At 40.0% G+C, this 26,874-nt stretch overlaps 1 long non-coding RNA gene across 1 annotated transcript; it reads left to right on the forward strand.

The window, feature by feature from the left end:
* The first annotated feature begins 227 nt into the window (after nucleotides 1-227).
* On the forward strand, nucleotides 228-21,345 carry LOC135983671 (uncharacterized). Its single transcript, XR_010601393.1, has 3 exons — nucleotides 228-312; nucleotides 7,508-7,575; nucleotides 20,457-21,345. It is a non-coding gene; the product is annotated as an uncharacterized LOC135983671 (long non-coding RNA).
* Nucleotides 21,346-26,874: the final 5,529 nt, after the last annotated feature.

Below are 26,874 nucleotides of genomic sequence, written 5' to 3' on the forward strand. Positions count from 1 at the left end.
ATTCTTTACCATTGTCATATGACACATATCAGAACTGAAAAATGAAACATTGATAATGGCAAATGACTGCTGTTTTCGCTGGGATTCCCTGGGCAGCCCATCTGAACACAATGCCCAAGGATTCATGATTATTTATTGTTCATTTTAATACTGAGTTGCCTATTCCAGGCTCTAGGTTTCTTACAAACCTAATATTGACAACATTAAAAAGGTTTCTTCTCCCTACAGGAGGCTTCTTTACTTCTCTGAGGGAAGACATCAGGGTCCTGATACTGTATCGATTGAAATCAAGGCACACAGAATCAGCCACAGGTATTCAAGGCTCAGTCAGGTGCATGGTAAAAACTAGTTTATGGAAATTTGAGAGTAATGCTTTAGATAAGCACCATACATTACTGTCCATCTTAGAAAGACTGGGGTGACCTGCTGCCTCCCTGCAATTGTATTGTCCCTATTTCATCAAGAAGGATAGAATGCACTAAATACATGTAGCTAAAGGCTTGTTTTTGTTGTTATATAATGCGGCGGGAGTTCTACTGTAGGAGGTATCTATTGAAATGGCCCGGTTTGTAAAATCACTATGGATATTTATTCCATTTTAACAGGGATTTTTCAAATGATAATTAGACAAGGCAGCCAGAACTATAGTGTGTGACCCATTGGCAGCATGACCTACTCACATACCCATAACTTAGATTGTCAGTGAGTCAGCTATGTGCCATATCACGTCTGTAGCCTAATAATGAAAAAGTCAGCCAAACAATAAGAACACATGATTGATCATCTGTGATCTTTTCACTGTCACCTTGAACACAAATTAATCATGATTATTCATGGTACAATTGACCTAATGCAGGGCATAAATTGTCAGATTAAGTCATTACCATCCGATGTGACAGTAACTAACATTAAACTTCAGCTTTACAACAATAAGCAGAAATTACACAAATGAAATTTTACATCCATATATTTATTTGTTTGCATCCATGTCCTTATTAGTGGTGACTTACCTAGTACATTTTTATTTGTCATTCACCTGTTCAGATGGACAGGCTAGAAAACAGTACATATCCAGTTTCTTCAAGGCCTCATCATTATTCTGTCTATAATATCATGAAGCCATTGAATTCTGACACTTGCAAAGTTAACTATGTGAACAATGAAAATACAATTCCTAATATAGGAAAATAAATGATGACTCTTTATTTCAGTGTTTGTGCCAGACCATTGCACCTTACTGTAAAACAGACAAACTATAAAAGCTAGTGGATCATGTAATTAGAGCTGAAAAAATTGAACATACTTAAATGCCCTTGTTCAGTTGAATAGTTCAGCAATGAAGACAATATAGGTAGTAATTGTACAGAATGCAGTGAATTCTGAATTCTGTGTAGTGCTAAAACAAATGATTCAAATAACAAGGGTTGTGAGAGACATTTTAACACAGTATATGAGCTGCTAAATTCACAGAAAATAGCCTTAAGAACTAGTAGATTATAACGCTAATACAAAGCTTTAGAATCTGTTATGCAGAGCGATAGCTAAGTACAGTACCTATTGTTTCATCCTAAAAAAAGATCTTTGTAGCCAAGAATCACTGACTGTTGCCACAAAATCATCCTATGAGAAGAACTCTATATTAACCGGATGGAAATGCAGATATCCATGACAAATTATTAGAATACTTGAGGTGTTTAGTAGGATTCCATTATCAGTGATCCATGTTGGACATTTTACACAACAAATTGCAAATATGTTTCCTGGCCTTTACAAAAAAAATGCATCTAGTTATCTGCAGGAAAAAGGAAATATTCTTCTTTTCATGTTCTGTTTCTATGATCAAGATCTTACCAGGGAAATGCTAACATCCAATATTTATTCTCTCTGCACTACATATTATATTGAGATTTTAAATAATGAATACAACATATATAAATTACAAGCTTTAGAAAGCTTGAATGAAGTTGTGAGCAGCACAAACCACCTGCAGTTCTTCATTAACAATAGCTGATGGAAATATAAAAGCACCTTTTACTCTCCTTTAAGGGCAACTGAATGAAGCCATCCAAGATTGTTAGCTGTCACATACAGTAAAGTTCTCTCCTTCCCAAAATGACTATCTTCTAGAGATGAAACAAGATTGGGATCTTGAATCTGAGTTCCTCAGAATTTATGTGAGTTTCTGGATCTAAATGGGCCCCAATGGTTTTTGTTTCAAAACAGATCCCAAATGGGAGGAGGGCTATTTCCAAGTTCTAGTGTAGAGGTAGCCACCATTTCTTGAGAATGGCCATTATTACAAGAGGTCAGAACAATAGGTCAGAAATCTCACTTAAAACAGGTGATCTCATATGACTGCAATTTCCAGATTTTGTCTTCATCAAATATGAATGCAATCCTGGGTCCTGGTTTGGCATCAAACTTGAACCTTAGCCTAAACCCAATCCATATCCAATCTCCAACTCATTGGCCAATCCTGTCTTCCGTATATATATGTCTAACTGTTTTTAAAGGTTATATTTATCTGGCCTCTAGTTGCTACCACAATACAAATTATGAATAAAAATAATAAAAACAGGTCTGAGCCACAATCTGACATACTTTGAAATTATTTGAAGCTCCTGGAGAATGCTCTGGTGACTCAAGTATATCTTTTATGAGAAAAGAATCTATTGAACATTTTCATGGAAACTACAAACAAATTACATCTGGCAGCTGTTGTTTTCTGTGGCACTTAATATTGAACCACACTCAGCCTGAGTTGACACTAGTGCAGGGTTTACACTGGGTTTATTTTTCTTGGTGAATAACATTAGTGCAGGATCCTAGCAGGGAAAAGTCCACTGGAGGAAATTATAGGGTTAGAAAGCAACTGCAATCTTCTCTTCAGGTGAGCCAGGGGAAGCCAATCTATATCGGCCAGTAACGATTTATAGGCAGAGCAACTGGGGGATATACTGACTCAGTGCATTCCTTCATCAGCCTCTGTTATGGCAGACACAGCTACTTGAATTGGCTCATTAGCACTACAGAAAGTAATTTTCCCTCTGTTGATATTCACCCCTTCTTGTCTACTGTTGAGAATAGGCCACTTCCAGCTTGATTGACTTGGCCTCGTTAGCACTGACCCCCCCACTTGGTAAGGCAATGCCCATTTTTTCATGTGCTTGTAATATATATACTGCTTACTGTATTTTTCACTCCATGCATCTAATGAAGTGGGTCTTAGCCCACGAAAGCTTATGCCCAAATAAATTTGTTAGTCTCTAAGGTGCCACAAGCACTCCTTGTTGTTTTTACAACTACTAATGAAATAAATGGGAAAAAATCCCATTGTCTTAGAGGGAAGTGGATCAGGTTCCTAGTGGGGTTTCTGTTGGTCTCTGGAAGAAAATTAAAGCTACTTTTCTTTGGGATGAATCCTCCCTAGAGTGCAAAGGGTCATCCTGGGGCAGGAAGGTGTAATTAGCAATACTTTGTACTACCACTAGTGCATCCAATCCATTGCTTTATGCTTGCTGGAACAGGGCTAGGACTGTGAGAGGGAGTAGAAAACAAAGTCTGGATCTGTGCTTTGCTGCAGAAAGAAGGAAGCAAACAAGGGACCAGCACATTGACTTGTAATTCAGATAATAAGGAAAGTAACTGCTGTCTATTTCATAGAACAGAGAAAATTAGCATAACAAGAAAAGATTGGTTTCTAAGAATGGAGAGTAAATTATATATATAAAGCATTGACGTGAACCCTCTCCAACTTCATTGCGTTTAAGCCCAGAAGAAATAGCAATTGCAAAATGGGAGTTATCTTTTAAAATCTGTCCCTAAGACTCCTGCTTTGAAATCAGATTCTCACATAAAAAACGGTGGCATTTACTCCAACAAGTAGCTTCAGGCATGAAATTGCACCCACAAAACTGAACAAGACTTTTCATTATCATGACCTTTATGTTTCAAAGCTTCCGAGAGAGCATTAGAGTGGAGAATAGAAAATAATCAAAACTAAAAAGTACTTTAGTGTCAATTTGCATATGCATTTGATGAAGAACAGACCTTCTGAGAGATTTGCATGTTTTTGTTTTGATTACCTTACTTATGTGCTTTGTCTCATTTGTTGAGCCTTCTAGAACTGCTTTTGGAGCACAAGCAGGCAAAGTATATATTTTTTTCTAGTTTCCTGGTAATGGCCATGATTTAAGTAACTGGAATGAAACTGCTCACATTCAAAATATATAATGGACAGAATATAAAGCTAATAGCCAATATCATCTGCCAAAATTATTCCTTTGCAGGGCATACGTAAGTTGTCAAGTTGTTGAAGCACTGAAACTAGTAATAACAGTTGAAGCATAAAAATTATAACATCCAGCCTTTCATTTCCAATCTGATTTTATGAAAGAGGCATCTTTCACTGCCATTAAATCATGTTAGATCATAATCTTTAGGGCCAATTTAATTCAAATTTGAGTGCATTAAGACAGACAACTTCAGAAGTTGTACATGGCAAGTGTTGTTTAGTGAACTAACAAACAGAACATTAATAGAGAAGTTCATCTTCAGCAACACAACTAATGGGGAAGATTTCCATTTTATGATCCAGTGGCACTTAGACACATGATGATAGGCACCTCAGAAATACCTCAGCCAGCCAGCCAGATATAGGGGGCCAGATCCTGATTCAGCTACACTGGTGTAAATCCACAGTAATTTTATTTACATAAATACACTGTTGTCACTGAGATCCATAAAACCATCTTCTGGTAGGCTCACTGTCACCGTGCATCGGTGGGTCACAGCTAAGAATGCCAAATTCAGGACAAACTGATGAGAAATGGGACAGACTCACCCCCAAACTGATGGTTATTCTATCATTAGATTGTACCAAGCCAGTAACAAAAGTGAGCTTCTGTCTCACCACACTGGTCAACAAAAAGTGAAAACTGCAGTCTCCTTAGGCATTCCAGCCCTTGGCTCACCACCCAGCCATTGGACTTTATGATGAATGGTTACTGAAAACCAATTTCAGCAGATATAGGGTCCTTCCAATCCCAAGGGATCAGCCACTTATCTGGGTCATACATTGACCTGGCTCTTACCTAATAAATACGCTGATGACAATCCTTTAGTAACTAAAAACTAAAGGTTTAATAATAAAAGAAAAGAAGAAGAGAGATATTAATGATTAATAGCTCATACACATAGAAATGATTTTTCACTGTTCACAGATCAAGATCATATCAGTGATGGAATAAACTGCTCGCTTGCAAAAGTCACTCTGAAAATTACCCTAGCATATCGGGGGTCATGACTTCTTGTTCAAAGCTTCCTTGTTAGAAATACAGTCCAGAGAAACGAAGCAGGAAATGAAGAGCAGATGGAGATGTTTCAGGGGTCTTTTATATCCTCTGCCATGTGCATGAAATGTTACTGTCTCAAACAAAGCTCACAGCTTCTGTTTGTGGAAAGGTTTCAGAGTAGCAGCCGTGTTAGTCTGTATCCGCAAAAAGAAGAACAGGAGGACTTGTGGCACCTTAGAGACTAACAAATTTATTAGAGCATAAGCTTTCGTGGACTATTTCGGAAGAAGTGGGCTGTAGTCCACGGAAGCTTATGCTCTAATAAATTTGTTAGTCTCTAAGGTGCCACAAGTCCTCCTGTTCTTCTGTTTGTGGAAAGTTACTGGCCCAAGATGAATTCCAGGGTCACCTGAGCATATCACATATCCTTACATGCTTTGATGACTCACAGGGGGTGGCCAATGGCCCCTGGAATTCTGAGGGAGCCACAGGAACAGCTATCTAGGCAGGAGGAGTTTCTTCTATGGCCCATTGTGAGAGTTAAGTGTTCCTAATGGGCCATCAAGGACATGGGTAGCTATCGGGCTTTGATGTAAATCTTATCTGGTGGGTGTTACCCAGGAATACAACACATATATAAGATGCAAATCCATGGCCAATATTCATAACCTTAGATACAAAGATGATACATGCATATACACAGGATAATCATACTGAGCAAATCATAACTTTCCCATTAACACCTTACATGACATACTTTGTACAAGATTTGTTGCAATTGCATAGCAGTGGTAATAGCAATGCCATAAATAGCCATATTCAATCATACAGCATCACACTCATTCAACATGAAAACTAGTTGTATCATGTATCTATTGTATGTTTCTCCTGATAATCAGTTTCTAATGGAAGAATGACCTGCTGCTTATTCCAGTTTAGGTGAATATTGTCAAATAATCTGTCTGATTACATCAATTAGCTTCAGATAGCTAGAATGAAATACATAAATAGCTTTGCATCCAAAGAAGTGGGCTGTAGTCCACGAAAGCTTATGCTCTAATAAATTTGTTAGTCTCTAAGGTGCCACAAGTCCTCCTGTTCTTCTTTTTGCGGATACAGACTAACACGGCTGCTACTCTGAAACTTTGCAAACCTTGTTACTTGCTAGCAGGTGGTCATTCAGGTGGACAAGGCTATCAATTTGTGCCTGGAGTGCCTGTGCTCATTTTTGGCAAGCTCTAACTTTTAAATAAGGTGATATTATTTAGCCTTATTATTTTAACAGAGGAGAACAGTCTATGATCAATAAAGGGAGAGTTTAACCTTATTCATTTATTCTTTACTCATAAAATATAGTACAGTACAATTTTTCAGCCTTTTTGTAACACTGCTCCAAGGAATGGTGAAAATGGAAAGAAGTAAAACACTGTAAAACTAGTAGTGAGATTATTTATTGTCACAAGAATATATTATTGCCTGTAAAAAGAACAGGAGTACTTGTGGCACCTTAGAGACTAACAAATTTATTAGAGCATAAGCTTTCGTGGACTACAGCCCACTTCTTCTCCTGTTCTTTTTGCGGATACAGACTAACACGGCTGCTACTCTGAAACCTATTATTGCCTGTGCCTCTTTAAAAGTGGCTACAAATAGCAGTGTGTGGGAGGTGGTCATTCTCTTTATACAGATGTTATGCCACTAACAATCTATCATGACCCTATGATTGAACGCGCCTTAGTATAATGTACAGCTGCCCACATGCAAATATATCATCTCTGAAATGGCAGAAAATAACACTGAAATTAATGTTCCTTTTGTAATTACCTATCAGGTAAACATGTTTATGGAAAATTTCTTGGCAAAAATCCAGCATAGAATTGGAGACAGAGGGTTTAAGAAGTGCAGATTGCCTTCTGCAGGTTTTCTGCCCTGGGGAGAATTTCATCCCCAAATGATCAAAATAAAGAATGAGTGTGTGCGTGTGTGTATGTTTGTGTGTGTGTTTTTAAAAAACTAAAATGACTTGGTTCTAGAGGTTTTGATCAAATTATTGAATTAAGTGGAGGGAGCTGAATTACACAGGGCTATCTTTACAGAATGTTATGTACCTCCAAATATGCGTGTCTGCTGACTGCAAACAGACCAAAATACCACATCCCATATTATTTGTATGTGAGCATCAGCAATGTCATGTTTTCTGATGTCATTTCCAGAATTACAGTTTTCAGCAGATCTCGCTTTCCAGGCAAGAGGTTATATCCACAGAAACTGTAGCTTGATGGTGAGTAGAATGTCACTCAAAAGGCAGTGCTACTGTTAAATCATAGTTGGAATCATGTCAGGATCCACAAGAGGGGTTAATGTTGCATATCAATGCCCAACACTTTCTAATTGTTTGCTTTTTTCCTTTAATCTAGAATAATAGAATCATAGAATCATTTACTTCATTTACATTTATTTTCAGCTCAATGAACACAACACTTTTTCTCCCCTTCTTTTTGAAGGGTTATTGCTGAAAGACACTAACAAAAATCTGCTGCTGTCTATTGTTTGAGCTTTCTGGAATATAAGAGCAGAAGCAATTGATACTTGGGATTGTTGTGCTGGAAATCTAAGCTCTACAGCAGTTGTAGTGTTTATTTTAGCTAATGAAAGTTGACACAGTTTATGGGGAATTATTTAGCAGGGAATAAGATCTGTACAGCTCCTCTGTAACACCTACCCTTGTCAACTCTTCTTAGCAGGTCTCATTTCAAAACTTATTAAATATAATCAGAGTTTTCTGTACTAAGTAATTAAGGATGGATGAATCTGTTTCAGAAAGTAAGCAGCTCAAAGCTTTTCCCAACCTATGAACCAAACCTAAATATTTTTTTCCCAGTTCTGTTAAGTCTCTTCCCCTTTCTCCTAGTGTGGCTTTATATTTCTCTTTCCCTTCTCACTGCAGCCCTCCAATAGCCTTTTAACTGTCCTGGCTTCCCCACAAATCTCTAAAAGATCCTGGATAATTTTATTAAAGTGCCTACAGGCTGGTATACACATAGTTTTTGTACTGCTAACTACATGGTTTAGAAACTGATATAGTTAAAGCAGTACAACCATATAATGTGGAGGCAGTTATGCCAATATGAAGGTGTTATACCAATGTAGCTTCTTATGGAAATTAAGACCAGCTATAAATGACTTTCATTGCTTTTGAAAACTTTACCCTCTAGTTATTTCACTCCAACCAATAACTCTCTAATAAGCCCTTGTTCTTTTCCTCAGCCTTTTCCCTTCCAATATATTCCTATTTCCTCAAATCCCTAACCTTTTAAGTTATTATTGCAAGGCCCAAAAACTCCATTGGCCTCTTTGCTGGTCTCCAGTTGCTACTATATTAAAGTATTGCTGCTCACTGGGCACAGAATCATGACATGTGAAATCTGAAGTTAATGGCAACAGTATTTTCAGTGGTAAGGTTGCAAGGAGAAGGGCAGCCATTTTACAGCATGGAATGAGAGTTCTAGGATCACTAGAGAAGCCTACTGAAATGTTTTGAATTGAGGAAAGAGAAGTGGAGCCAAAAAGTTATTGGAAGATTTAAAGTAGAAAAGGATGGAGGATTTAAAAGGTTTTCATAAGCTTTAGATAAGCATCTGAGCTTGTGGATGTTTATCCAAACAAAATTTTAATTTTTTTCCAGCTTTTCTATCCCATATACATAAAGAATATAATATCATGCATTTCATTAGTATTTTCCATCTAAGAGTCTCAAAACACGTTATAAGCATTAATGAGTTAAGGATCACAAACCCCTGAGCGGTAGGAGGGTGTTGTTATCCTAATTTTACAGGGGGGAATCCAAGGCCATGCAATCATTCAGGAGCACAGCCAGAAAAATAACCCAGCTCCACTGACACCCCCTACTCCTGTAGCTTTTCCCTCTAGAACATGCTTCCTCTCCACATGATGGAGTGGCGTGCTCAGAAGATTTTACTTCAAAAAATTTTGGATGTTTTGTTTGCTCTTGACTGAGAGAACCTCAGGTGAGTTATGCAGATTTTCCTGAACCAGGGACAGAATAAATGGTTAGCAGAAGCATACCGTAATGGCCATATTTAGTTTATGCCACTTATTGTTTCAACGGTTGTCCTTTCTTTAGTTTCTCTTTGCTATTTTCCATCTGAAGTACATTAGTTACTATGGAAACCATGATGTCACTGGTATGGGATGAAGCTTAGCAATGTCCATAAGTGCAATAATAAGTCAATTTTTGGAATGGTTTGAAATGTGTAACATAGTATGGGAAATACAAGTGTTTATGTGGTGGAAGTTTTGGAACACAATGTAAAGATTGCTTGAAAATATGAAAATAAAGATCCTCATTTTCATCAAGAAAAGGAAAAACTGATCGTGGTCGCCTACTTTGTTCCATATGTTATAAAATGCTTACTCAGTATCAACTCAGAAAACAAGGGGCCAAATTCATTCCTGTTGCCAAAAGGAATTGCACCAGAAATGAATTTGGCCCAAGTTCCAATTTGCATAGTTCCCATTATATTAGGCCACAACACAGAGCAAAGCCTGAAGCTACATATCAGATTGGTTTGCCGTTGTGAGTGAGAAAACATTTGATTTTTATGGCCTCATGCCAAAGGATACTTTGGTCTTGAATATAGCCATGCTTCCACAACAATTGCTCTAGAAAATGTATTCCAATAGCTTCCTCTCTGGTGGCACAGCTGGTTGGTTTGAGAGTGAATGGAGCCTGCTGCCTTCCAGAAGCTATCCTCAATTTCAACACCAACAGTTGCACTGAAAATTATAAATGAAGAGAGAGTGATTTCCTAGATCTCCATGGCTCATTAAATGGACAGGATTGAACAGGGTGAGTTCCCAGAGGAAAGACTTCCACGTGACATTTGCTACTGAACAAGTGGCATGTCAGTTGTCACTGGAAGACTTTTAGGTTTGAAAATCTGGCAGTGAATTTGCTAGCTTGTCAGCAGCAGCTGCATATGCACTCATGTTTCGGAAAACAGACGTCTCTGAAGAAGGAAAAAGAGAAGAGGCAGACCAGTAGGAGAAGTGATGAAACAGAGAAAATGTTATGACTGGAAATGGGTCCATGCCTCAAAATGTTGAACTAGAGTTTTTGGGGGAGAAAAAATATCTTCCATAATTTGAGGGGAAGGTCTGTGTATCTAGGATTGTAGTTGGCCCATTATAGAGATGGGGATGGACCTGGTTCTGGGTTCCAGTGCTAGGTTCCATTGCTGTCATACCTCAAGATCTGGAGGTGTTCAGATCCAGGGTTTGGGCCACGAAATTGTCCAATAAACAAGTTTAGAGTGTGGTTGATATTCTACTTCAATAAAATTTACTTTCTGTATTTTTACAATATTTGAGAAAATAATTATAGCTACATTGTGACTTTTTGGTGAAATTCCTAAATGGGAAGATCCAAACAATGGTGATGATGATTTGATGAGGAAAGTCCCACCTATTTGATTGTACTTGGGTGGAGTTTAGCTGCAGTTTTTCTGGGGTTGTGGTGGTGGTTGCTATATGTTTTGTTTTGGTTGAATTGTCATTTTAAATCATTTTAAAGGTGTAAAGCATAGCAGATGAGTGCCTTTTTAAAATCTCATCATTCACAATAAATAAATAAAGGTTTCAAAGATGTGCCCTGGTAAAAATAGGGGTTTGGAATATGTTCAGCCAGCAAATGATAAGGCAAACCACTGGAAAACAAAGTGACGTAGAAGGAGAGGGACAAGACTTTGGGAGGTTAATGAATGGGTCATTTTGAAGAGAAAATTTCCCTAGCTTTTTTCCATTTCCTACCCCATTCTCTACTGCCATCTAAGCCAAAACCCCTTTGAGGAAAAAAAAGGCCTGATCCAAAGCCAATGGAAAGTCCTCCTTTGTTTCCCTGGCTGAATTGTCTGTTTAACAGACTATTCAGAGACATGAAAAGCCTGATTTGGGTCCTGTTACACTCCCACATAGATATCCTTTCACCCTTTGCACATAGATTGGCACATGGTCAATATTTGAAATGTGCTTTGGGTCTTCTTCAGTAAATTATTATAACCACCATTTAGTTGCATTCTTCTGTTGCCATAGCACAGATGCATGCAATAAATGCATATACTTTGATTATGTGTTTTACCTTTCTCTCAGGCCCTTCCTATGATGATTGTGAACTCTTTGGGGCAGGACGCTGCTTGCACATTGTGTATGTGAGCAGCACCTAGCACATCACGGGCACTGCCAGAATGCAAATAATAGTGAGAAATACAGAAAAATTTCAGATCACAATATTTGGTCATATCCTTCATTTTCTTGAAAGGTCAAATTCTGCTTGCTGATATGCACGTATAATTGACATTGAAGTAGATAGTGTGTTCCAGAGAGAATTTAGTCCAGGGTTCTCAGAACAGCCATAACAGTCATATTGCACATACTGTATCTATAAACATTACAATTAGCGCTGTATACAAAATACTACATATAATCAAGAGGCTATGTTACAGTTGCTACTGGGAGCCATAATGTGATTTTCCTTTATTTTGTGCATATGAAATTTTGACCTTAATAGTGCATGTAATTTTTGATTGTCTTCGTTTTTTTCATATAAGAAAAATATACATGCATATAAGTACACACACACACACACACACAAATACTTTTAGTAATCTCATGTTTATTAGTGGTGACATGTGAGTGATTCCTAATGAATAACCATTTCAATGAATGTAGGCCAAAAATCTTACTGCGGATAGGTAGACGTATTTCAAAGGTTCATCCTCTTCTCTTCTAGAAGTCAAATATGGGCTTAGGTGCCTAACTTTAGCCCCTGCATTTGTAGACCATAGGATTATTTTTGCTAGCTATTATATCCTACTAATCCAGCCAGCAATATCAATTAATGTTTCTTTTTCTGAAATTAATCCATTTTATTCTTATATTTTATTAGTATTAATTCCTTGGAATTTAGGATGTGTTGAGGCATGTGTTTCCTAATAATAAGTTTTGCTGAAATGCTGAAATTCAAGAAGTTTACCGGGCCTGTAAGATCTGGTAAGATCTGCTATATAGCAAAAAGTATAATCAGTTATGAATATGTCACCATAAAAGCTGGCAACCTTTGGCACAGATAAGAATGGTCCCTGAACTTTGGGGAACCGAAGGGAGGAACTATCCACATCACATCACAGGTTTATCCGGCATCTACAACCAGGGCTGGCGCAACCCATTAGGCGACTTAGGCCTAGGGCGCTGTAATTTGGGGGACGGCGACCGCGGCGGTATTTCCAAGCCGGGACCTTATGCCACCTCTGTGGGGGGGAGCGACATTTTGGGGTGGGATCCTCGGCGGAAAAGCTGGCGGCACTCCTGTCTACAACTGGTTGGTAACCGCAGAGTACACCACAACTTGGAGGTCATCGAGAGCCTAGGTTGGCAGTTTTGGAGTGAGATAATACTTATTAATATATTTAGAAAGTAAGTGTCATAATCCACTAACCTATATGAGAAGGGTAAATTTCTTAGGGTACGGAAATAAAATTTGGGTATGGTAGGTTAGGCGTGAATTACATAGGTCAGGATCCTATAAAATACCTTGTAAGAGAGCTCTTCTGGGTTCTAGGCTCTTCTAACTCCTGAAGCTTTGGTTTCTTGGAGTGTTTTTATACTCTAGAGCAGGGCCGGCTCTGGCTTTTTTGCCGCCCCAGGCAAAAAAGCCTCCGGCCGCCCCCCCCCAGCGCGGCAGGGGAGGGCGGCCAGAGCGCCGGGGGGAGGGCGGCGAGTCCCGGTCGGGGCTCCGCTCTCCCCGGCGACCAGAGCACCGGGGGGATGGCGGCGAGTCCCGGCCGGGGCTCCGCTCTCCCCGGCGGCCGGAGCCGGAGCACTGCACCACGCTGCCCCCCTCCAGGTGCCGCCCCAAGCACAAGCTTGGTGGGCTGGTGCCTGGAGCCGGCCCTGCTGTAGAGACTATCCTATCTTCTATCATGCTATTAGCTTAGCTTGTGCAGTATAGTATAACTACTCAACATTCCTAACCATTGGGGAAGCCAGCACCATTGCGTAATCGGGCATGCCAGGAGTGAGGCTGGTCCTTCACTTCCTATTACTGGGTCCTCAAGGAAGAGTGAGTATGTCAGGGTAAGGTACTTATAATAGAAATGTTATCACCAGGAGTTTTGGAATTCTTTTACTGTTTTACAGTTATAAGTTTCATTGCATTTCTTATTTTTATGTTAATTTCAATAAAAGTTTTATCCATTTGGTATTGTCCTCAGTGTACGTGTTCTTGCCAAGCACCCCGAGAGTCCTCTCCTGATATAGAACTCTCTGAGTTCTTGAACTCTGTAGTCTGAATTGGACAAGAACCTATAAATCTTCTGGTTGGATGCAATCAGTGGCGATCCATAACAACTAACCCATCAAATTCAGGTCAACACATTTGCAAAGTTATACCATCATTTCTTTTTCTGCCTGTGGATATTCTGTAAGATTTCATCATGATTTGTTATTCTAAAGTATATGACAAACTTTTTAAACACTGTGGATTAATCATGAAGAGGTTTCTCTCAGTAGTCAGTATTCGAACTGTGTTGGATAGCTGTGATTTGTCTGATATTATTTCATTCTACAATTTGATGAATGTGCGAACATGTCCAGTGAAAAACTCATTTTTTATGAATACCCATGTATGCAGCTTTGAACTTTGCTTTCCAGTTATGCAAGGAAAAGAAAAGGAACCAAGTATTGGTATACAGTCAAAAGTTCACTTTTGGGGGAAGTGGCTGGGGATTCATCAGATGTAAAATACCAGACTTAATTCACAAACAGAATGAATTTTCTATTCCCAGAGGAAATTCCAAATATAAACTCATTATGTCTTGTTAAAGAGAAATTGCAGGACTTGTCATTTATATGACGAACTTTGTCCTGATAGCTGTTTCCAGGCTTTTAACAATTAACACTCTGAACTTGAGTCTTTGCTTCATTTGTATAAAATGCATTTATAATAATAGTTTATTTGCATTTAATTTGGGAGGTTACTATTTGATGTCCTGGAAGGTGACACAGTTCTGTTTTCCATGCTGTTTATCACTTTCAAGTATATTAGCTTCAGATGTTCATCTGTCTGTGGGTTATATTCAGTTTGTTCTTTTTGTAGACATATACACAATGCAACCCCATTAAGCACCAGAGTGCAGAGGTTTTATTTGTTTTTTGTTTTTGTTTTGTTTTTATGACACACTGTATGTATTAGGGAAATGTTAAAAATAAAACTGATGTGAAATGAGTATTAACCACAGCCACAAAAGTGGGACATTAATAACACGTTTATAGATTATGTCTTAGATTCCAGATTTGACACAACACATATCCAGCCAACATTAAAATGAATCTGAAAATAAGTGACCTCAGGGAATTTCTCACTTTCACCCCTTCTTCTCAGTTCAGCTGTTGCTTCTTCCTATACAATATTACCAACAATTTTCCTCTGTTCCTATAACTAAAACCTGGTCTGTGCTTTTGTCATCTCACCTAAGGCTTTACTATAACTTCCCTCACTGACTTTCTACTCCCTATTCTACTCTGCCCTAAATGCTACTGCCACAATCATCCTGTCCTACCATATTCTGTTCTATCTTGTCACACGTGATCAAGATCTAAGATCTGCTATCCCCTTCTGTCTAGAAGAATATATTCTTACAGAAAGGTCAGGGTCTATAATGACCTTTCTATCCACATCACCTATGAATGCATTCTTCAGAACATACTTTAAACTCCCTATAATCAGGGCCGGCTCCAGGTACCAGTGCAGGAAGCAGGTGCTTGGGGCAGCCAATGGAAAGGGGCGGCACGTCTGGGTCTTCGGCAGCAATTCAGCGGCGGGTCCCTCAGTCCCTCTCGGAGCGAAGGACCTGCCGCCGAATTGCTGCCGAAGAGTGAAGTGGTGCGGTAAAGCTGCTGCCGAAGTGCTGCTGATCACGGCTTTCTCTTTTCTTTTTTTTCCCCACTTCGCTGCTTGGGGCGGCAAAAAAGCTGGAGCCAGCCCTGCCTATAATGGCTGCAGGTCCCTGGAAGCCTGTCACGTCCAGGACAGTTTTCGTGTTTTGTCTTGTACAGTAATGAGCACAGTCAGTGCTTAATGTCACACATAAACACTGCAGTTTTGGATGTATCCCATATGGGGCCCACTTACCATGAATGGCAGCCATGTAACAGTCTGTAAGGGATGTGACATCTGCATGGTGCTACCCATAGCTCACTTGACTGCTGACAGAACTTTTGACAAACATTGCTGCAAACCTTTGGATGTGGATGTGTGCAACTTAGCAGCTGCAAGTCTCAATACATAGAAAACTGTCATTCCCATCTGTAAAAAACAATAATACATTTATCCAGGTGAAGGTAAGTGGAAACCTTTCCTTTTCTCTTCTAGCAAGAACCCAGGTCCCAGATCAGAAACCGAAAGATAAGGGAAATGTCCTTTGTACTTCTAGTGAACCAACCAAATGTCTCTTCTGTGGATTTGTTTAACATGATACTTTCTTGGAACATTCACATTTGCTTCTATATTATCTAATTTCCCAAGTTCCTGGGAAATATGTAATTTTATTGGTTATACTTTAATACTACAGAAGACTTGTTTTCTTCCTTCACAATTTCTGGTTCTATTATTGCATATTCTGTTTATTGCCTTTTACCATATTTCTTTAAAAATTTACTCCCCTGTAGGGGGTATGTTTTACTGGTGTCTTAGTCTTATTTTATGTTTAAGTATGTTTCAAAAACTGGGAAGCTGTATTTGTAAGCAGACAGCCCACAATTGCTTATGTGTGGAAATGGTAAGCCTTCGCTTGATGTCCTTACTTAGAGGGACAAGTGAACAGCCATTTGTGAAAAAGTGCCATCATTTCCTTGAAATAAACAGAATTACCTAATCATAAAATCTGAAGTAATCAGATTATGTTGTTGCCCTTTTCTGAGGCAGAAGCAGAGTTTGGGGCTTTAGCAGCATTTCATTTCCCATGGGAAGAGAAATGTCAAGGTATTTGCTAGTGTAATTTGGTTCTGTACAGAATCTGCACAAGTGGTGAACAGAGGTGGTAACAAACTGCATTCAGGCCACCGTGTTTTGCAGAAACCTCTGCTAAAGTATCACTGGTCTCTCAGGAAGAAGCATCTCTCTTTTTTAGTTTGTCTCTTCTGGACTTTCTTGATTAACACACTATTCCCTTTTTCCACTTAAGCAGCTATTTACCTAGGGGATGCCTCAGTACAAGGTTGCTTGCCTTATTCTTCATGGTATCAAAAACTTTGCCTGAGAACTTACTCTGCAGTACATAAGAACCTCAGAAAAGGTTTGAGTCCTCATGCAGAGAAAGGTGAATGTTTTAACCCACTCAATCCCCTTATGATTAGGTGTGGCTACTGCATTTGGTAACTTTAACTCTTTTTGTAGTGACTTACATACATCCTGAGCGTTGAAACATTAGTGCTATGTATGACATTAGCACTTTTTGCCACAACAATTAAAAAAGACAGTAGCAGAAACAAAGATAATTGAAGGGTCTGGAGAGAGATTAAGACACTGGGACTTCATGGTTGTTAAATAGCATTTTATGCTGAAAATTAAATCTCTTCTTGTCCTGTTGTTAATTTTTTGTATTCCAATTCTATTATGTTAAGTATTTTGCAAAATCCCAGAAGGAGATCTATGACTTCTGTCCCTGGGAGAGTGCTGCTAAAATTGCAGCTGTAACCAAAATCTCTTCATAAAAGCAAACCAGAGCCTCCGGTGAAAGTTGCTGTACTCCACTGATATCAGTCAGGATTCGGCCTAAGGCAAAGAATCTCTTTGACTAATATGGTTGAAGCCACAGGATTCACATCTATTAGAGAACTTTGCACTATCTACAACAGGGATTCTCAAACTGGGGGTCAGGACTGCTCAGGGGGTCGCGAGGTTATTACATGGGGGGTCGCAAACTGTCAGCCTCCACCCTAAGCCCCGCTTTGCCTCCATCATTTATAATTGTGTTAAATACGTAAAAATGTGTTTTAATGTGTGTGTGTGTGGGGGGGGGGTTGCACATAGAGGCTTGCTATGTGAAAAGGGTCATTGTACTAAAGTTTGAGAACCACTGGTCTACAACATACATGCTTAAGAAACATCCACAAGTACAAACACGGTACTGTTCTCTATATGGCTAACAATGTAATACTATCACAATTAATATGATTTGTAATTCACATTTATTGTGTGGTTCAGCAATGGATTACTACACTGAGCACATTATTTATTTATTTATTTAAAGCCTAATCTTTTGGGAAACCCACGTGTTCAACTCTAAAATCTGGCTTGATATTTTTTATATATCATTTTTCACTATGATATACTGTAACATGCATTTAGGGGCATTATACTGCTTGCTCATTTGCAAACACTCAGATTCTGTATGCACCTTTTATTTTTAGAACCACAAAGTATGTTATGCTAATCTGAGCCCTCCATACTTGGTTGTGTTTGCCTATGTAATTCCCTACTCTTTCTCCAGTCACACAGCACAAAGAGTTAATAGTGCTATGATTACTGAAGGGCAACCTTTTCTGAACGCGTACTCCCTGTATCCAACCCGTGACCCCCATATTGTGTTTTCATATGTGAGTGTAGGCTGAGGGCTGGTCTATGCTGGGAATTTACATTGGCATAGCAACATCTCTCAAAGATGTGAAAATCCACACCCCTGAGAGACTTAACTATACAGATATAACCCTTGGTGCAGACAGCATTAGATTGATGGAAGAATTCTTCTGTCAACCTAGCTACCATCTCCTGGGGAGGTGACTTACCTACACTGATGGGAGAACCCTATTGTTGGCATAGTGTCTATACTGAAGCACTACAGGAGTTCAGATGCAGTAGCAATGTAAATGTAGACATCGCCTATGGCAGACAGCAGCGTGTTGCAGAACATGGGCAACTCCACTAATGAGAATGCTAGTCATATAAAATAGTAATAATAATATAAATAAAATAGGTGCTCAGCACCCCTAACAAAAATGTTAAGGCACTACTAAGAACTTCTCAGCATTCAGTCTTCCTATTTTATTAGATTCCTCCCAAGAGAGATTATAGGCTCAAATTTTCAGGCAGAGGCATCTCAAGTTAGGATCCTAAATCCATATTTAGTCAGCTAAAGACATTGCCGGATATTCAAAGGTGATGAGCATCCACAGCTCCTACTGAGGTCAAGGCCCAGTCTGGCTTTCTCCCCACAAATCCCTATGCCCCTGCTGCAGCTACTCTGGCAGCTCCCAGACATTCCCAGTGCACAGTGCAGTGCTGCGGAAGCAGGGTGGGTGGAGCCAGCTCTGTAGAATGTTCATGTTCAGTTTCTATTTTGCCGGACTACCAACATTTTCCCGAGAAATGCAACTGAGTGAAAGGAAAGAGTGATTTTCAACACTTTATAGGTCCAGGAAGACCTGAACAGAATTTCATGGAACAATAACAGAAAATATATATATATATTTCTTTAGCCTGAAGGTTTTCCAGTGTTGATTTTCAAAATCTTACTGTAAACGATGGAGGCTTTATGGTTTCTCATAAAAATTTACAAGAATCTTTTGTAATAATAGAATGTTACTCATCCTAAAGTATAGGGGTTTCTACCACCAATCCCTATAATAATATGTACAGTCTTACACCACAATACTAGAATGACCAAGATATTACCAACTTATTATTAAATATGTCTTTGTTTTTTGAATGAAGATATATCTTTTCTATATTTGTAGACAACCTGCCTTTAAATTGGAAAGATACAGTAAATATTACAAAAGCAATTTAAAAGCTCAGGCTTGTATATTGTGTTTAATATTCAATTCTGAACACAGTGTATCCCAAAGATAGGAATATCAAAAAGACAACTATCAAAAGTGATAAAAATGTAAATAATTGTACAGTATTATCAACTTTTTCAGTTAAGTGGTTTGTAAGTTATTCAGTCTACTCTTGATTAGCTTAACTAGTTGAAATCTTCAGATCTTTCATTTCAAGTTCCCTCCATCATGGGAAAACAAATGTATTGAGGTAATTCTGGTTTCTCTTTGATAGTACTCAACGTTGTTTTCTCAGTAAAAATAAATCAGAGTATTAACAAAATGCATTATATACAAAGCCTCAACAATAATGCATTTTCCACTTTGGTTCTACTTGAACAGATTGAAAAGTTTCACATATTTACCAAAATCTACAATTTGCCTGAGTTATGAAAGTATGTAGTTACACCTGAATGCAATGCTATATCATATGCATTTTTCTGCATTTTGCTGGGATAAATAGACCTTTGGTCTGACCCAGTACGTCCGTTCTTATGTTCTTATGCTGGCTTTGGTCTGGGCAGAGCTCAGGCAGCCAGCAAACAAACAGTCTATAAAGGTGAGTGGTGAGGGAGCTCCTGTCCTGGGCTAGAGCTTCCTTGCACTGTGTAGGGGGTCAGCCACCTGGGGTGGAGTGCCAGGAGGATGCAGGCCCACCCTACTCCACCGCATCCCAGCCCAGGGCCCTGGCAGGGGCAGGCCCCAGGACTGACTGCCCCTGTGATGGCGGGGATCCAGCCGCAATGCACCAACTGAGTCACGCCAGAATCTGCAGCCCGCTGCTCCATGGCTGCCCCTGGGCTACTTCCTGCCTACCCGGTATTTGGTATCTGTGGGCTCCAGGCCTCTTTCTGCTCTTCAGGGTAAACTGCAGCGGGTACTCTGGGCCAGTCGTTGTCCACGTCTGGGGATCGGGAACAGCCCGGCGCCTGCTCCTCTCGGGGCCTCTGGAGAACGGGCCGAGCGTCCTCCTCCATTGCAGGCTCTCTCCCAACTGTGCTGCAGGGCCGGCCTCTTATACTTCCGGCCACACCCCGGTACTTCTGGCGAGGGGGGCGGGCTGATCTGGACCCCAGGTAATTCGATCCAAGATACTTCGACTTCAGCTACGCTATTCGTGTAGCTGAAGTTGCGTATCTTGGATCGATCCCCCCGCAGTGTAGATCAGCCCTCAGAGATTATAAGTCATAGATTCTATCTATCTATGTATCATGTTCTGTCTGGAATATGAACAATAAGTGATTGATTTTTTTGTCCATACTCCTACAGCCACAATACCTGCACCAGCCAGACCACCAAGAACAGGGTCTCTACATACAGCACTACTGAGAGACTGGCCAACCTGAAGGAGTGAAAAAGGAAGACTCTGGATGAGCTGTTTTCAGAATTCATGGCAAAATCCCAGGGGGAAACTAGACTGGCTGAGAAGAGGAGAATGTACCTCAGGTCCCAGAGGGGGAAAGAAATGCATATATCCCAGAATATCATGGCAGTCATCAAACAAAGTGTTGCAGTGGCCAGAGACAGTGTGGCTGTGGCCAAGGACAGCATCACCATGGCAAAGGAGAGCAGGAAAAAAGACAGTGAGATGCAGAGGCAACTCACGGATGCCAACCTGAGCCAGAATGCTTTCCTCCAAAACATGCTTCTGCTCTGTCAGTAGGCCCTCACATCCTGTAATATGGGATCCAGCTATGTCCTTCAGCCTCTGGACTATACTGGGTACTGGGGCCAGCAGCAACTTCTCCCTGCTATACCTTTGCAACTGCTACCAGCAGACATTCCTGTATCAGAACCAATCACTGGGCACCAAAAACACTAGCATCTGGGAACCCATCTCTTTTGAGCCCTGCAATGCCCCTGACAACACCAGAGCTTGTGGACAAGAAGAGCCAGAAGGAAGTTGCATACACGTCTGTTAATTTAACATTGCCCTTTCACCCCTCCATAAAAAGTTGTTTATTTGCAGTGTACTTACTGTTGCACTTTCAGTTTTGTTTGCACTGTTGCATTCATTAAAGGTTTGTTTATGGTTGGTTAGTTAATAGATTGCTTAGTTAAACTTATTTGCAAATACAAAAATATTATTTTTGCATTGGTTCCATAATTTTTTTGTTTTTTTTATTGTTCTTTCAAAATAAAAACCATTTACAAAGCATACAGTATAGTTCATTTCATTTCACTCATAAATTTCTTTAAATAAAGATGAAATGAGACTCAAGATTTTCAGAATTACACAGGGAATGTTCCCCTTCCAACACCATACACAATGCTCCAGTGCTAAAAATAATAGAAATAGAATAGAAACTGGTAGGGACCTTGACAGGTCATCTAGTCCAGTTTCCTGCACTGACAGGTGTTTGTCTAACCTGTTCTTAAAAACCTCCAGTGACGGAGATTCCACAACCTCTCTAGGTAACTTGTTCTAGTGCTTAACTATCCCTACAATTAGGAAGTTTTTCTTAAGGTCTAACCTAAATCTCCCTTGTTGCAATTTAAGCCCATTACTTCTTGTTCTGTCCTCAGCGTATAAGAAGAACAATTTATCAGTCACCCACCCCTCTTTATGAAAACCTTTTCATACTTGAAGACCTCTATTATGTCCCCAATCAGTCTTCTCTTCTCCAGACTAAACAGATCGATTTTTTTCAAACTTTCCTCATCGGTCATGTTTTCTAGACCTTTAATCATTTTTGTTGCTCTCCTCTGGACTTTCTCCAATTTGTTCACATCTTTCCTAAAGTGTGGTGCACAGAACTGAAACAGCTTTATCAGTGCTGAGTAACATGGAAGAATTATTTCTGGGGTCTTTCTTACAATGCTCCAGTGAATACATCCCAGAATGATGTTTGGGTTTTTTTGCAACAGTATTACATTGTTGACTCATATTTAATTTGTGATCCGCTAGACCTCCAAGATCATTTTTTGCAGTACTCCTTCCTACGCAATCATTTCTCATCCTGCATTTGTGCAGTTCATTATTGCTTCCCAAGTGGAGTACTTTGCATTTCTCCTCATTGAATTTCAGACCGTTTCTCCAGTTTGTCAAGATCATTTTGAATTCTAATCCTGTCTTCCAAAGTGCTTGCAACTCCTCTCAGTTTGGTATCATCTTTTATATATTTCAGCTTGGAAAAGAGAGAACTAAGGGGGATATAATAGAGGTCTATACAATCATGACTGGTGTGGAGAAAGTAAATAAGGAAGTGTTGTTTACTTCTTCTCATAACACAAGAACTAGGGGGGGTCACCAAATGAAATTAGTAGGCAGCAGATTTAAAACAAACAAAAGGAAGTATTTCTTCATACAACACACAGTCAACCCGTGGAACTCTTTGCCAGAGGATGTTATGAAGGCCAAGACTATAACAGGGTTCAAAAAAGAACTAGCTAAATTCCTGGAGGATAGGTCCATCAATGGCTATTAGCCAGTGTGGGCAGGGATGGTGTCCCTAGCCTCTGTTTGCCAGAAACTGGGAATGAGCAACAGGAAATGGATCACTTGATGATTACCTGTTCTGTTCATTCCCTCTAGGGCACCTGGCATTGTCCACTGTCTGAAGACAGGATACTGGGTTAGATGGACCTTTGGTCTGACCCACTATAGCCGATTTTATGTTCTTAACACTCCTCCACACAGACTAACATTCAGGCATGAGCCTCAAAATATGAACAATAGGCATCCCTGACCACATTCCCCTGAGTGTTAGCATTTCCTACAGAATGCCTAGCTGGCTGCTTGAATTGCTGAGCAAGTCTCAGCACCTCTGCCTCCCACCCGTCATTAAGGCTTTCTCCTTTGTGCTCACAAATATAATGCAGAACACAACATGCAGTTATAATGGTTGGGACATTTTTTCTGTTCCAAAAATAGCACAATTTGCCTTTCAAATGGCCAAATGCACACTTGACCGCCATTCTGCAGCTATTCAGGCAATGGACAAAGGGAAGGAACATTTTAACTAAGTGGCTTGTGTATAGCTTCATTAGCCAGGGCATCAGGGAATATGCAGGTCTCCCAGAATAACCATACCAACCTCCACCCCATTAGTGTCCAGGGTGCTCCTGTAAGGCAAGCAGTCCTTTCTCCATTCATCTAAATAGTACCAAATTTAAAAAGATCCTAGCATCGTGAATCCTGCCAGACCACCCTGCATTTATGTCTCTAAATCTGCCATGGTGACCAACCAGCCCTTGCAACATCATGGAGAAATACCCCATTCTGTGGATAAAATCAGTGCTCTGGTGGCAGGGAGCAAGGGTGTCAAAAGAGAGGCACAGGGGTTCCATCAGTTGCCCCATTACAGCTTTATGATTCAGCTAGACAGCACCTTATCAATGGTACAGCACACCTGCATGAGAATTGTCCCAGCAGTTGATCTCCTCACACTAAATTGGTTGGCTAACATTATGGGGTTGCCAGTTTCCACATGGTGACCCACTTATCCACAGGTATGGGGCACCGCATTTAGTATGTTGCTGCAGCTCTGTTCTGCACAGCCTTAAAAAAAGGTAGCTCCCCCTCTCCTGAAGTTCTCTTGCCACTGCTGGTCATCCCAGGTTTGCAGAACAATCCTTTCCCACCAACCCACGCTGGTTTCCTCATCTTGCTCCCACTGCTGCAGAGTGTTTTCCTGCTGCCAGAGGAGCTGCTGCTGCTTGGCGGTGTGACGAGAGAAGTCCAGTGCTGAATTCATCCAGGTTTAACTGCTGTAATACAGCCTAAGAAGCGTCTGCGTATTTGCACTTGCCACCATAGCAGCACAGACTTTGTTGATCTATGTTGGCAGACAAGCTGAAAATGACGTGCACCTGCCCAGAAAGGAAGTATAGGGCAGACACAGCTGAACTATGGGATTTAAAAAAAAAAATTTGAACCCACCTACCTTCCCAAAATTCACAGTGACACAATTCCAGAATGCATGCTGCTCATCAGTGATGCAAAAGTCCCATGGAGAACACTATGTCCTCAGTTTACAGCAAACCAAAACAATGTGTTATAATGATGCAAACTAAAAATAGAACAGGCAAGTTAGTGGAGCAAGTTGTGCACTGCAAGTTACCTGCTGAGCATCGAAATCTTTGGGTTAGCCCTATCTCACCCCTCTTCAATGCCTTTTGTTATACCAGTAGAATAAAAACCAGCAGGATCTTATTAAGTGGGATAAGGCAAAGATGCCACATTTATTGTAAATATAATGGTAAAGCAAAAGATAAAAGTAAACAACGTTGTTTGACTACTTATTCCTATCATTACTTATTCCTTACACACACACACACACACACACACACACACACACACACACACACACACACACACACACACACATATATAGATATAGATATAGATTCATTCACACAATCATTCATTCAAGTTCTGTATAGGCGTTATAGTTACCAGCCTAGAAGTTGCTCATGCCAAGTTACTGGCCAGGTATCTTGGTCATGAGGATGGAGCCGAGTTTATGTCAGATGCACCTGATGCTCCTGGAGGTTGGCAGCAGAACCAGAAACTCAAAGTCATCAGTCTTGAGAGTCCATTCTTGTAGGAATTAATTCCTATGTTAGTCCATGGGAGCTGTTTCATCCTGCTGTTGCTGACTCAATCAGCAGATGGCACATTCCTGGGCACATTCCTGGTGGCTCCAAACTGTCCAAAGTTTGTGTTTCTCATCCTTCCAGGTGATGGGGTGGATCCCAGTTTACCCTCCGGGGGGGGTTTTCTGGTCATCCACTTGACACATTCTTCGGCCGATGGATACTCCCTTTCTAGGCTGGCACCTCCCTAACCATTCATGTACATCAAGCATTCATCAACATACATTCCATATCTTAACCATATTTTAATTTACTGTCTCCACCACTTTCAGGGTGTGTGCTAATTCATTTGAGACTCCCGGCCCTTTAATCACAGAGGGTGGGGGTCTGTCCTAGGAGCCCTTGAATGAAGTGAAAGTCACTTAACGGCTTATAGTGTTGTTTACATTGTATCAATTACTTCAAGAACAAAGTCAATTAACTCGTTTGTAAGTTTTACATAGTAATAAAGTATCTTTCACAGGACAGATATAATCAATGGTTTCTACAGACAGTAGCTTACAAGTTTTAACAGAAGACCCAAGAGATTTTTGTACTTGGTGAAACTGTTGGATTTTAAAGTGTGGGGGACAAATTATGAGGGGGTCACTGTCACTTGGGGGAATCACCGTTAGTACCTTCTTTAATATCCCTACACTTTGAATTTGAAGAGGAGCCTGTTGGAGACAATAGTTGCAAGTGCACGAGATCATTACAGATTTGTAAAGTTAATGGAGTTGAAGATACAAAGTGTGGATTCATTCTGAGAAACTGAAAGCTGGTAAAGGTAAATAAGGTGGACTAGTCAGGAAAATACTCTTTAAGGGGAAAAAAAGATAATGAATAGGGTTTCCAAGAGCAATCAGTATTGGCCTAACTGTTCCTGTTGAAGTCAGTTTGAGTTTTACTGTTGACGTCAATGAGAATATAACTAGTCCAATGCTGAGTTGCTCTTGAAAAAAATCAAAGCTCCTCTGCTTTTTGAGCCTTTTGCCTCAGTAAGGAGTGCAGGTACAATTTCCTTGTCTTTTCATGAAAAGCATCTTGTGACCACTGGAGGCAACAGCAAATAAACGAGGAGCTGAAGGAACAATTGAAGAGAAACTGTCCTAAAATGTATTAGCTAAAACTTTTTGTTTGATAATAATACTGCTCCATCTATCAGGTACATACTGTACTCTACATCCACTTAGTATCTGCTAACTTATTTAAAAAGCTGATTCCTGGCCAGTTTTCTATTACCACCCAAAACTGCTTTAAAATTACCTATTAAATCTTAGGTTATTTGATCTTTGCTGTGCATGAATGGAGTTGCAAACACAAAATTTGTGTTGGAAAGCAATCCACTTCTGCTTGTCCTTCTGTGAGGACATTCTTGAAAATCCCCTGCTTTACCCATATCCCACTTCAATATTAAAGCAACAGTTCCTGAGGAATGTGCTGGTAATTACTGGTTTATTATCTGATGGCCTGAGGCAAGAATGAGAGTAGAGAACATTCTTATAAAGCAGGCAGGAACTGCAGTAATGGTAAATCTCTCTGGTATTATTGCTGTTATGAACCATTTTCAGAAGTTTATGATGCAGATGTGCAAGCTTGAAAGCACCCACATTCACATTAAAGTAGTCACAGATATTTTAGAATTAACAGCTTTTTGTAATGTCATAGCCCTTTCCACCCTACATTTCAAAACAATTGCTGTACTATTTCATACTCTGTCTGCCCTGAGGCTGCTAATGTTCTGTAGATCGCCTCTCTTCTCACCTTTTATGAGAAAGTGGGAGTGTCACATTAGCTAGATGTGCTTTCCAGAACCCTGTCCTTGGTAGAGTTAGAAATCCTAAAGCAAATTACAGTGATCTAATACTAAACAACAGAGTTCACTTTCCAGTCCTGCCATGACAACTATTTAATAATGAAGTACTCCATTTCCCAGGAAATGACTTCTTGGAGAATTTACTTTGAATGTTCCCTACCCCAAAGGATTTGCCCACATCAGGTGTTGGGAGGTACGCAATGTTATATTTTGTAGAAGTTATTTCTTTACAGAAAGGTCGCTCCTGGAAGCAAGGAAGCTGTTTAAACACAACCCCAAGTTTCTCTGTGTTTG

This window comes from Chrysemys picta, chromosome 5, assembly GCF_011386835.1.
Source record: "Chrysemys picta bellii isolate R12L10 chromosome 5, ASM1138683v2, whole genome shotgun sequence".
NCBI classification, from domain to species: domain Eukaryota; kingdom Metazoa; phylum Chordata; order Testudines; family Emydidae; genus Chrysemys; species Chrysemys picta.